The sequence below is a fragment of the Saccostrea cucullata genome, unplaced genomic scaffold (genome assembly GCF_032062105.1).
Source record: "Saccostrea cucullata isolate Sc308-1 unplaced genomic scaffold, CSIRO_AGI_Scuc_v1 ctg4238, whole genome shotgun sequence".
NCBI classification, from domain to species: Eukaryota; Metazoa; Mollusca; class Bivalvia; order Ostreida; family Ostreidae; genus Saccostrea; species Saccostrea cuccullata.
In genome coordinates this window covers 51,545-60,347 of record NW_026939699.1, presented here as the reverse complement: position 1 = coordinate 60,347, position 8,803 = coordinate 51,545, and positions in this window count along the sequence as shown.

Sequence of the window (8,803 nt, the reverse complement as noted above, 5' to 3'; positions counted from 1 at the left end):
TTAGCGGAATTCCCCTTCTTGGACCTCATGTATATTTCCTTACCTCAACCCCTCGCGAACTTTGACATTGACCATAAAATTACACGCTTCGTCAATCGAAAGAAAAAGTACACCTCTAAACAGCTCAGCACTTCCGGTTTGGCAACCGCGATATGATTCACAAGTTCTCATTGGCTACTGGTACTCTCGGGAGTTTTCCATGCAATTGTACAAGGCACAAGAGAAAACCGAAATATTATTTTGGCGCAAATTTGAAAATCTATATTGTTCTAGGTTTTCTGTCAAATATTTTGTAAGATGACACCGTGTTGGTGATTTTAAAGATGATTTGATAGTTATTATTTAAGCAAAAATATTTTGTTAAGGACCCTCTCTACACCAGAGTAAAATGTACCAGTAGCCAATGAGATCTTGTGTTTTATATCGCGATTGCCAAACCGGAAGTGCTGAGCTGTTTAGAGATGTACTTTTTCTTTCGATTGACGAAGCGTGTAATTTTATGGTCAATGTCAAAGTTCGCGAGGGGGTGAGGTAAGGAAATATACATGAGGTACAAGAAGGGGAATTCCGCTAACCATTACATGTGGGTTTTTTGTTGCCAGCGGCGGATAATAAATAAAAAAGGGGTTTGAATTGGTGACCTACATTTTTGGTCTCGAGAAAGATGGATACCTTGTGTTATTATATAGTAGAAAACTAAGCTCACTGTATGAAACAAGCGCCTGTGGTATTATCAGGGAAAAGTGACTGCCAAAAAGTAAAAAAAAAAAGGTTCAGTAAAAGTGTTGGAGGGGGGGGGGGGTCCTGCATCCCCTCTTACCCCCTTCACCTAAAATATATATTCGCTTATGTTTTGTTCACATGAAAATAAAACTCAGTCGTTTAATAAAATAGCTTTCCAGAACAATTTGTATCAATTTGGAATTTCCCAATCTATTTTTAGATCAATGTAGAGGAAATAAATCCTTGTATTGACCTGGAACGTCACGTGCAGGTCAATACAACGTAATATTTTTCTAACATAGTTGGATCTCAGCCAATCAGAGAGATGGAAATTATTCAATCATATAATAAAATTTATTATGTGTATACAGTATACATAGTGTTCAATAAATCAGGCGCGGATCCAGAAATTTTTTCCAGGGGGGGGGGGGGGTCCACCCCAGTCAAAAAAAAATTTCAATCCCAGAAATTTCTTGACAAGCAAAAAAAAAAAAAAAAAGTTTCGCCCAAACGTCAAAAACATATTCATACCAAATCAAGCACAATGCCGAAAATGTAAAGAAAATCCAATAAATAAGGTAAAATAGAGTAAACATTTGATGAGAACAATATGAAACAGGCTTAAGTTACACCACTTTAATTAAATATATAGCGCTTCATAAAAAAAAAATCCTTCGTGACGATTCAATCCGATTTACACAATAGTAACATTCATTCTCCACGCATGGAAACATTTTTCTAAATATTTATATTTTACAATTTTATATCGACAAAATCAATTAAGGAATGAATTTAATACTACCCATTTTATACGGTATAAACTGGGTTGGGGCAGTTTACGCTTTATAAACCGCAAAGCGGTTTATAAAAAAAGCGTAAATCATTGCTTATAATTTAATTTTCATTTATTTGATGTAAGAAAAAAGATGATTGTTCTAACAAAATGACTTCAATTTGTACAAAATTTGAATGTTACGTCAGGCGGATTGATACGTTTTTGACGCAAGTCATTGTGACGTAGGCAACCCATTTTATACGATGTTAAGTATTTTTTTATCCAATCAAATACAGCGTTACAACCAGAATAAAATTATTCAAAGATATAAACAGAGCGAACTCAGTAGTAATCATCATATTCGCCGCATCGTGACGTCACAATCGTGGAATACGACGTGAAAACATTCGACACACCTCGGCTGATTACATCTAGATGTAGGGTACGGTAGTCAGCCGAGGCTATCCGAATGCATGAAACACGACGTTTTGTTGCAGGGCGAACACGACAGTCACGTAACTGCCGCGGCCAATCACATTCCTTTTTTACTTGTGGTTATTTATATGAGGTATTATAATGAACAATATTTACATTTGCTAATTTTTCCCTTGAATAACACTATTTGAACAAGGTGTTTTTACATCTCGGTAAAACATGTTTATCATGTGACCATAAATTGATTGTTAAGTCATAAGCGATCTACGTAATTTCAAAGTGACGTCATAAATGAACGACGTCGATATACCGTAGAGCTTTGAAAAAAATTAAAATCTCGTATGGATTTTAAACTTCAGTATGTTACTATTTTTAATAAATCAGTCACAAATGTAAATATAAGTAATAAGGTATCATTTTTTGATGTAAAACAATTTGGCACATGATCAAATCTTCCATAAAGCCCTTCGGGTTGATGAACAATAAATGTGCTATTTCCCTCGTACCCATTCCATAACTGTTTTATTAATACCAAAACAATCATAGGCGTTTTATTAATTTTTACCACATGTTCCGAGATTTAAAAAAAAATACTGTGCGATGCCTAATTACAAATGCATGCGATTTAACACACTGTATGATATGTAATGCATCGTGTCCTAAAACAATTAAATTATTTTTAAAAAGCATTATCACTGAATTTCGAAGAATTATCGTTGTCTTCCTTTTGCTAGAATTCAAGTATGATGTTGACATCGCATGTTTTGACGTGATAGTATGGAACGCCATGGCTGCCTTATATTAGATGATTATATTATATGCTGTGCTTCTTATATTATATGCTGTGGTTTTATAATTATATGCTGTGGGTTTATAATTATATGCTGTGGGTCTATAATTATATGCTGTGGGTCCATTATTATATGCTGTGGATCTATTATTATATGATGTGGTTTCATTATTATATGCTGTGGTTTCATTATCATATGCTGTGGGTTCATAATTATGTGGGTTCATAATTATATGCTGTGGGTGTATTGTTTCATATTCTGTCGGTTTATTGGAAACTAGCTATTCGAATCTGGACTTCTGTTTTTTTAGTTTACTTGCTCAAAAAATGGCGGCAACTGTACCAGGCCTAACCGTAATAGGAATGAGAGAGTGGAGTGCTGAATCAATCGGCAATCCTCGGCTGACTCCACTACGCTCCATTCAAAATTCGGATGTGATTAGTGGAGGAATACGCATCAGATCCTAACATTTCTCAGGCACGTAGCAACGGGGGGGGGGGGGGGGGGGGGGGGCATGCCCCCCCCCCCACTTTTTTCCCAAACATTACCTTTGCTATAGAATATGTCCATTGAAAACATGGTTGCCCCCCCCCCCCCCCCCCACTTTTTACAACAGTATATAGCTAGCAAGGAAATAAAGAAAAAAATTGGAAGTTAAAGGAAGATCACATGACTGAATCAGCAAGATGGTAGATCACCGTTGACGTCCGAGGGTATGTGCGAGGTACGAGTCATCCGAGGAACTCCGAGTGGTGCTGAATAGGAAGGCATTACCTGATTGGTTTAAATGAGGTACATGTATATTATGTTTTTTTAAATTTTTTTTAAATATAAAAATATTAATGTTTGAAATAAATGAGTGAATGTATGAATATTACAGAAATATAGAAATACCAGGGAAGACAATAGGAGCAGAGGTTGATTTTTTTTTGGCAGAGTGTTATTTACTGGCGGTTACTATAAGTTAATTTTTAATTTTAAAAAGCTGCAGTTTTGACCTATAAACGCCATGGGACCCTATATTTTTTTTTCGGGGGGGGGGGGGGGGGGGTATAAGCGCCGGGAATAAAGTTTCAAACGATTCCAAGGCATTGTTTGAAATTAAATTAGTATAATAGTGAGAGGACAAAGGGTTTGTATAGAGTTCTGTGGGAAAATAATTGGTACTCTTTTCCTTACAGAGATCTTAATTTTTAAAATGTTAAGTGAATTTAAGGTCAAGAAAAATGATATTTTATTTATTTGACGACACACCGAGAGGAAATATATATGTATATATAAAAAAGAAAAGATTTGTTTTTGGTGTGTTGAGATTTGAGAGGAGTTATGTCCTTTGTTAAAAGGGGGGAGGGTAGTGAGAAGAATGTAGATATTAGCATAGGCGTCGGAACCGGGGGGGGGGGGGGGGGGGCTAGGCTAGGGGGGTTTCGCCCCCCAACTTTTTTTCCAAACATATACTTTGTATAGAAATTGAAAATTGTTTCTTAGGTTTAGCCCCCCCCCCCCCCACTTTCCACAGATACGTCGCAGTATAGGTTAAAAATGGGGAAATTGGTGGTGTTTGGAAAAAAAAAATTAGGTACTAAAAAAGTTTGTCGAACCTAACCACTCCCCCCCCCCCCTCCCCCACGACACGAAATAGAATTTTCGTGATTAGGCCATTTTCCTTTTTTTCTTCTTTTTTTGCTTGTCAGATTTTTAGGTTTTTTTGATGGAATATTTTTTTATCACTTAACCCCCCCCCCCCCCCACTTTCAATTAGCTTCCGACGCCAATGATTAGTATAGCGTGGTGCATTTGATAATATCAGAGGAAGTAAGTAAGTTAACAATGTGCATCAGATTGCTCTTAATATGATAAATATTTGTAGTGTATGGCATCGTTTGAAACTTTAATCCAAGCGCTTATAAAAAAAATCCCCCCAAAATATAGGATCCATGGCGTTTATAGGTCAAAATTGCAGTTGATAAAAATTAACTTATAGGTACCGGCAGTAAATAACACTCTGGCCCCCCAAAAAATCAACCACAACTCCTACAATCTCCCCTGGTATTTCTATATTTCTGTTATATTCCTACATTCCATAAATAAATCAACCCCCGCTCTTACCGTCTCCCTGGTATTTCTATATTTCTGTAATATTCATTATTTCAAACATTAATATTTTTACTTAAAAAAAAAAAAAAAAAAAAAAAAAAAAAAAAATTACAAACATGTTCCTCATTTAAACCAATCAGGTAATTCAGCACTCCACTCTCTCTCATTCCTATTACGGTTAGCCGCCATTTTTTGAGCAAGTAAACTAAAAAAAACTAGAGGTCCAAATTTGAATAGATAGTTTCTAATAAACCGACAGAATATGTAACAATACACCCACAGCCCACAGCATATAATAACGAAACCACAGCATATAATAAAAGATCCACAGCATATAATTATAAACCCAAAGCATATAATTATAAAACCACAGCATTTAATTATAAACCCACAGCATATAATTATAAAACCACAGCATATAATAATAGATCCAAAGCATATAATAATAGATCCACAGCATATGATAATAGACCCACAGCATATAATAATAGACCCACAGCATATAATAATGGACCCACATCATACAATAATAGATCCACAGCATATGATTATGGAACCACAGCATATAATAAAAGAACCACAGCATATAATATTACAAACCCACAGCATATAATAATAGACCCACAGCATATAATTATAGAACCACAGCATATACATGTAATATAAGAACCACAGCATATAATAACAAACCCACAGCATATAATTATAGACCCACAGCATATAATTATAATCCCACAGCATATAATTAGAGACCCACAGCATATAATATAATCATCTAACATAAGGCAGCCATGGCGTTCCATATGATAGTTACATTGCTAATAACATGATGTCACAGACTCGAGATCCCTTGAACGCTCCGCCAACTGAACATTTTGATTGGTTAAAATTACAAACAAGTTGCTGTCCTTTAACAGGTCGAGACCACTAGATTTTCTGACGTCAGCATAAATTTGCATGTAAACTAGCTATCTGTTTACTTTACTCACTGATGAATGAGTCGCAGTGCATTGTGGGCTACTACGAGTACTCAGCTGTGTTGAAAATAAAGGCTAACTTGAATTGTCCCTTGGAAACTTATTTTCAATTCTTTTTTGAGATTTATGGAAGAAATATTTAAAATGATGTATAATCTTTCATTTCTATGCTCACATTTACAAAATTTGCTTTATGAAGCCTTATATCAACTTATAATACATCGGCCTAAACCTTTGTCTCACTTAAAGTGTTTAAAATTCTGGCCTTTTCTATGAACCCGGTATTTTGTTTTATTTTTCATAGACTTTCTGTCCTTCAATTGTATTCTCAATCAAGTTTGTTCTTGTGGTAAAGATATAAAAAAAAGATTGCATATGGTAAATCCTTTGTATAACTAGTCTGCAATCAAGTGAAACGATATCCCAGTTTCAGGACAAGATCCGTTCATTCAATATACACTTAAACAGTTCTCCTTTGCGATGTACTGCATTGAATAGTAATCTCATTCATTTGCGATGTACTGCAGTGGATAGTAATCTCATTCATATGTGATTAAATTGATACCTAAGAAATTAAGCCAGCCATTTGAAACTCTTCTGCCATCTTTTCTATGCCTACTAATATTACTACCGAGATCATTGACCTGGACCGTAGACACGGTGTAGTACCTAAACGGTTGCTATCAGAAAAAATTGCGCGTTCTTTACTGCTATCCGAAAGTTGAGCGGTTGCTAGTGGAAAAAAATGGACGAAATTGTAAGTATTTTTCTTCGCTGGCTCAACAAAATGGTCAATAATTCAATTATTAAAGTTTAGCCGCTTGGTGTTTCACCCTTACGGAACGCAACATACCTTTTAAAACTAACATGTTTATTTAGAATTTAAATGAATTAAAGGATTGCTGATATATAAGACGAAAACTGTCGAAAGCGTTGGACACATTAACATGCACGTAAGAAATATAGTGAAATTTCGTCAAATTTTTTAGATATTTGATAAAAATGAATCGACAGTTCGTTGTGTATTTGTTAATATCATTTGTTGTTTAATAACATTGCCCGCTTTGATGGGTTTCTTTAGATCTAGAGCGTTTTTATTAGGAGAAACGTATGTTACGGCTACTATTGGACAACAGCACCGGTTACTATTGGAAGAGGTTTAAGTTTTCAAATTTTATGAAATCACATCCTCAATTTACATCTGTTATGCAATTATAGTTAAGGAAACTACATTCTAAATGTTCCTTCTATATTCTTTCTAAATGATTGACTTGTCGTGTATGTTACTTTCGATCCTATTGTTTATATCATGTGAATAGTACTATACACATATGCGTCGGAACAGGGAGGGGGGCTTAGCCTTCCCACTTTTTTTGCAAAGATACATGCATACATAATATAGGCATTGAAAACTGGGGCGAATCTAAGTTTTATTTGTTTAGCCCCCCTTTGCTTCCAACGCCAAAGGTACATGCATATACAAAACTGCTAGCCATTAAATCATGTGACCATTGAATTTATTATATTCCACCTGTGTAATTATATGATTGATAAAATGCACGGCTTTTTTAATGTTTGTGAATTGATAACATTTTGTTATCCACGAATGGTCACTTTTAGTCAAAGTAATTAAAAAACCCCACAGATTTGGAGTTTACAAAATCATAATTATCGAACCACAGATCACGGGAGATTAGATTTTCTGAAATGTTTATTTAGCCTACCTATCCAAAAATAAACCTACAGATTATTAATCTCTATCTGATAAAAAATATCTAAATACATGTATGAAAATGAATAAACCCCACATAAAGTTTTGGTGTCCAACATCGATAATTACTCCAGTAGAGTGCACATGTGCACAAGAGGAAAACGAAGACAATAATGTTTGTTCATATGAGCTTACATTATCGTCCACGTTTTGTGTACGTAGGACGTTCATATGATGTACATGTTCGTTGAAGGAAAAGGCCTGTTGACTTTCTTCCAAGCACACACACACACACACACACTTTTTATTGCAGTATAATCAAAGAAGGATAGGTGCTAGCGCGTGAAAAAATGTTACTGAAAGCAGTTCGACTATTTCCCTTTTTTCCATGTCAGTTCTTTTATAGATTTGAACTCCCCTCCCCCCCCCCCCCCCCACCCCCCACACCCGCCTTTTAAAATCGAAATTACGTCCCTGAGTTAAGTCGGTAAAAGTCCATTGCAAATATAATAGATATCGTATTTCACATGCTATTTGCAGCGTAGTATCGTTTTTGAAAGTGGGGGTCAGCCAGAGAATTTTTTTTTTCACTTACCCGTAAAAGTTGACATGACAAAAAAAAAAAGAAAGAAAAAGAAAATTGCCCAAACACCAAATTCCTATTTCGTGTGGGGGGTGGGGGGGGGCTTTTTTTCAATGACAAGTTCCTTCAGTACCAATTTATCAGCATTCAAAACTACATTTACCTTATATAAATTTCCTGTAATATACAGTAGGGGGACCAACCTTACAATTAACATTTCCTATAGTAAAAGTAAGGTTGGGAAAAAAAAGTGGGCAGCCCCCCCACCCTCCCCCCGTTGCTACGTGCCTGATTTGGGATATTTAACATGTATATTTTAGGCATTTGCTGCCAGAAGTTTATTTAATATTTAATTGATGGAAATAAGAGTAATTTTCAAATAGCAACCGATGAGATGTTTTCAGTTTATAGCAGGTGCAATAATATATGCTAAGACTCTGATAGCAACCGTAACTTTAAAAAAATCGTGTTTCATCCAAAATCTCTTTCAAAATACACTTTTGAATATTTTTAAGCATTTGTAAGTATTATTATAGATTGATGCATCTACACATACCACAATAAACACAATCTGAGTAATAGATGATTTTAAAAAACATGAAAACTGGGTGTGTATTGACTTGGGATTTGATACAGGCTTCGGAGATTTTAATAATTTTAAATTATTAGAGGACTATTCTGCAAAATACACATAGCAACATTTATAAAAAT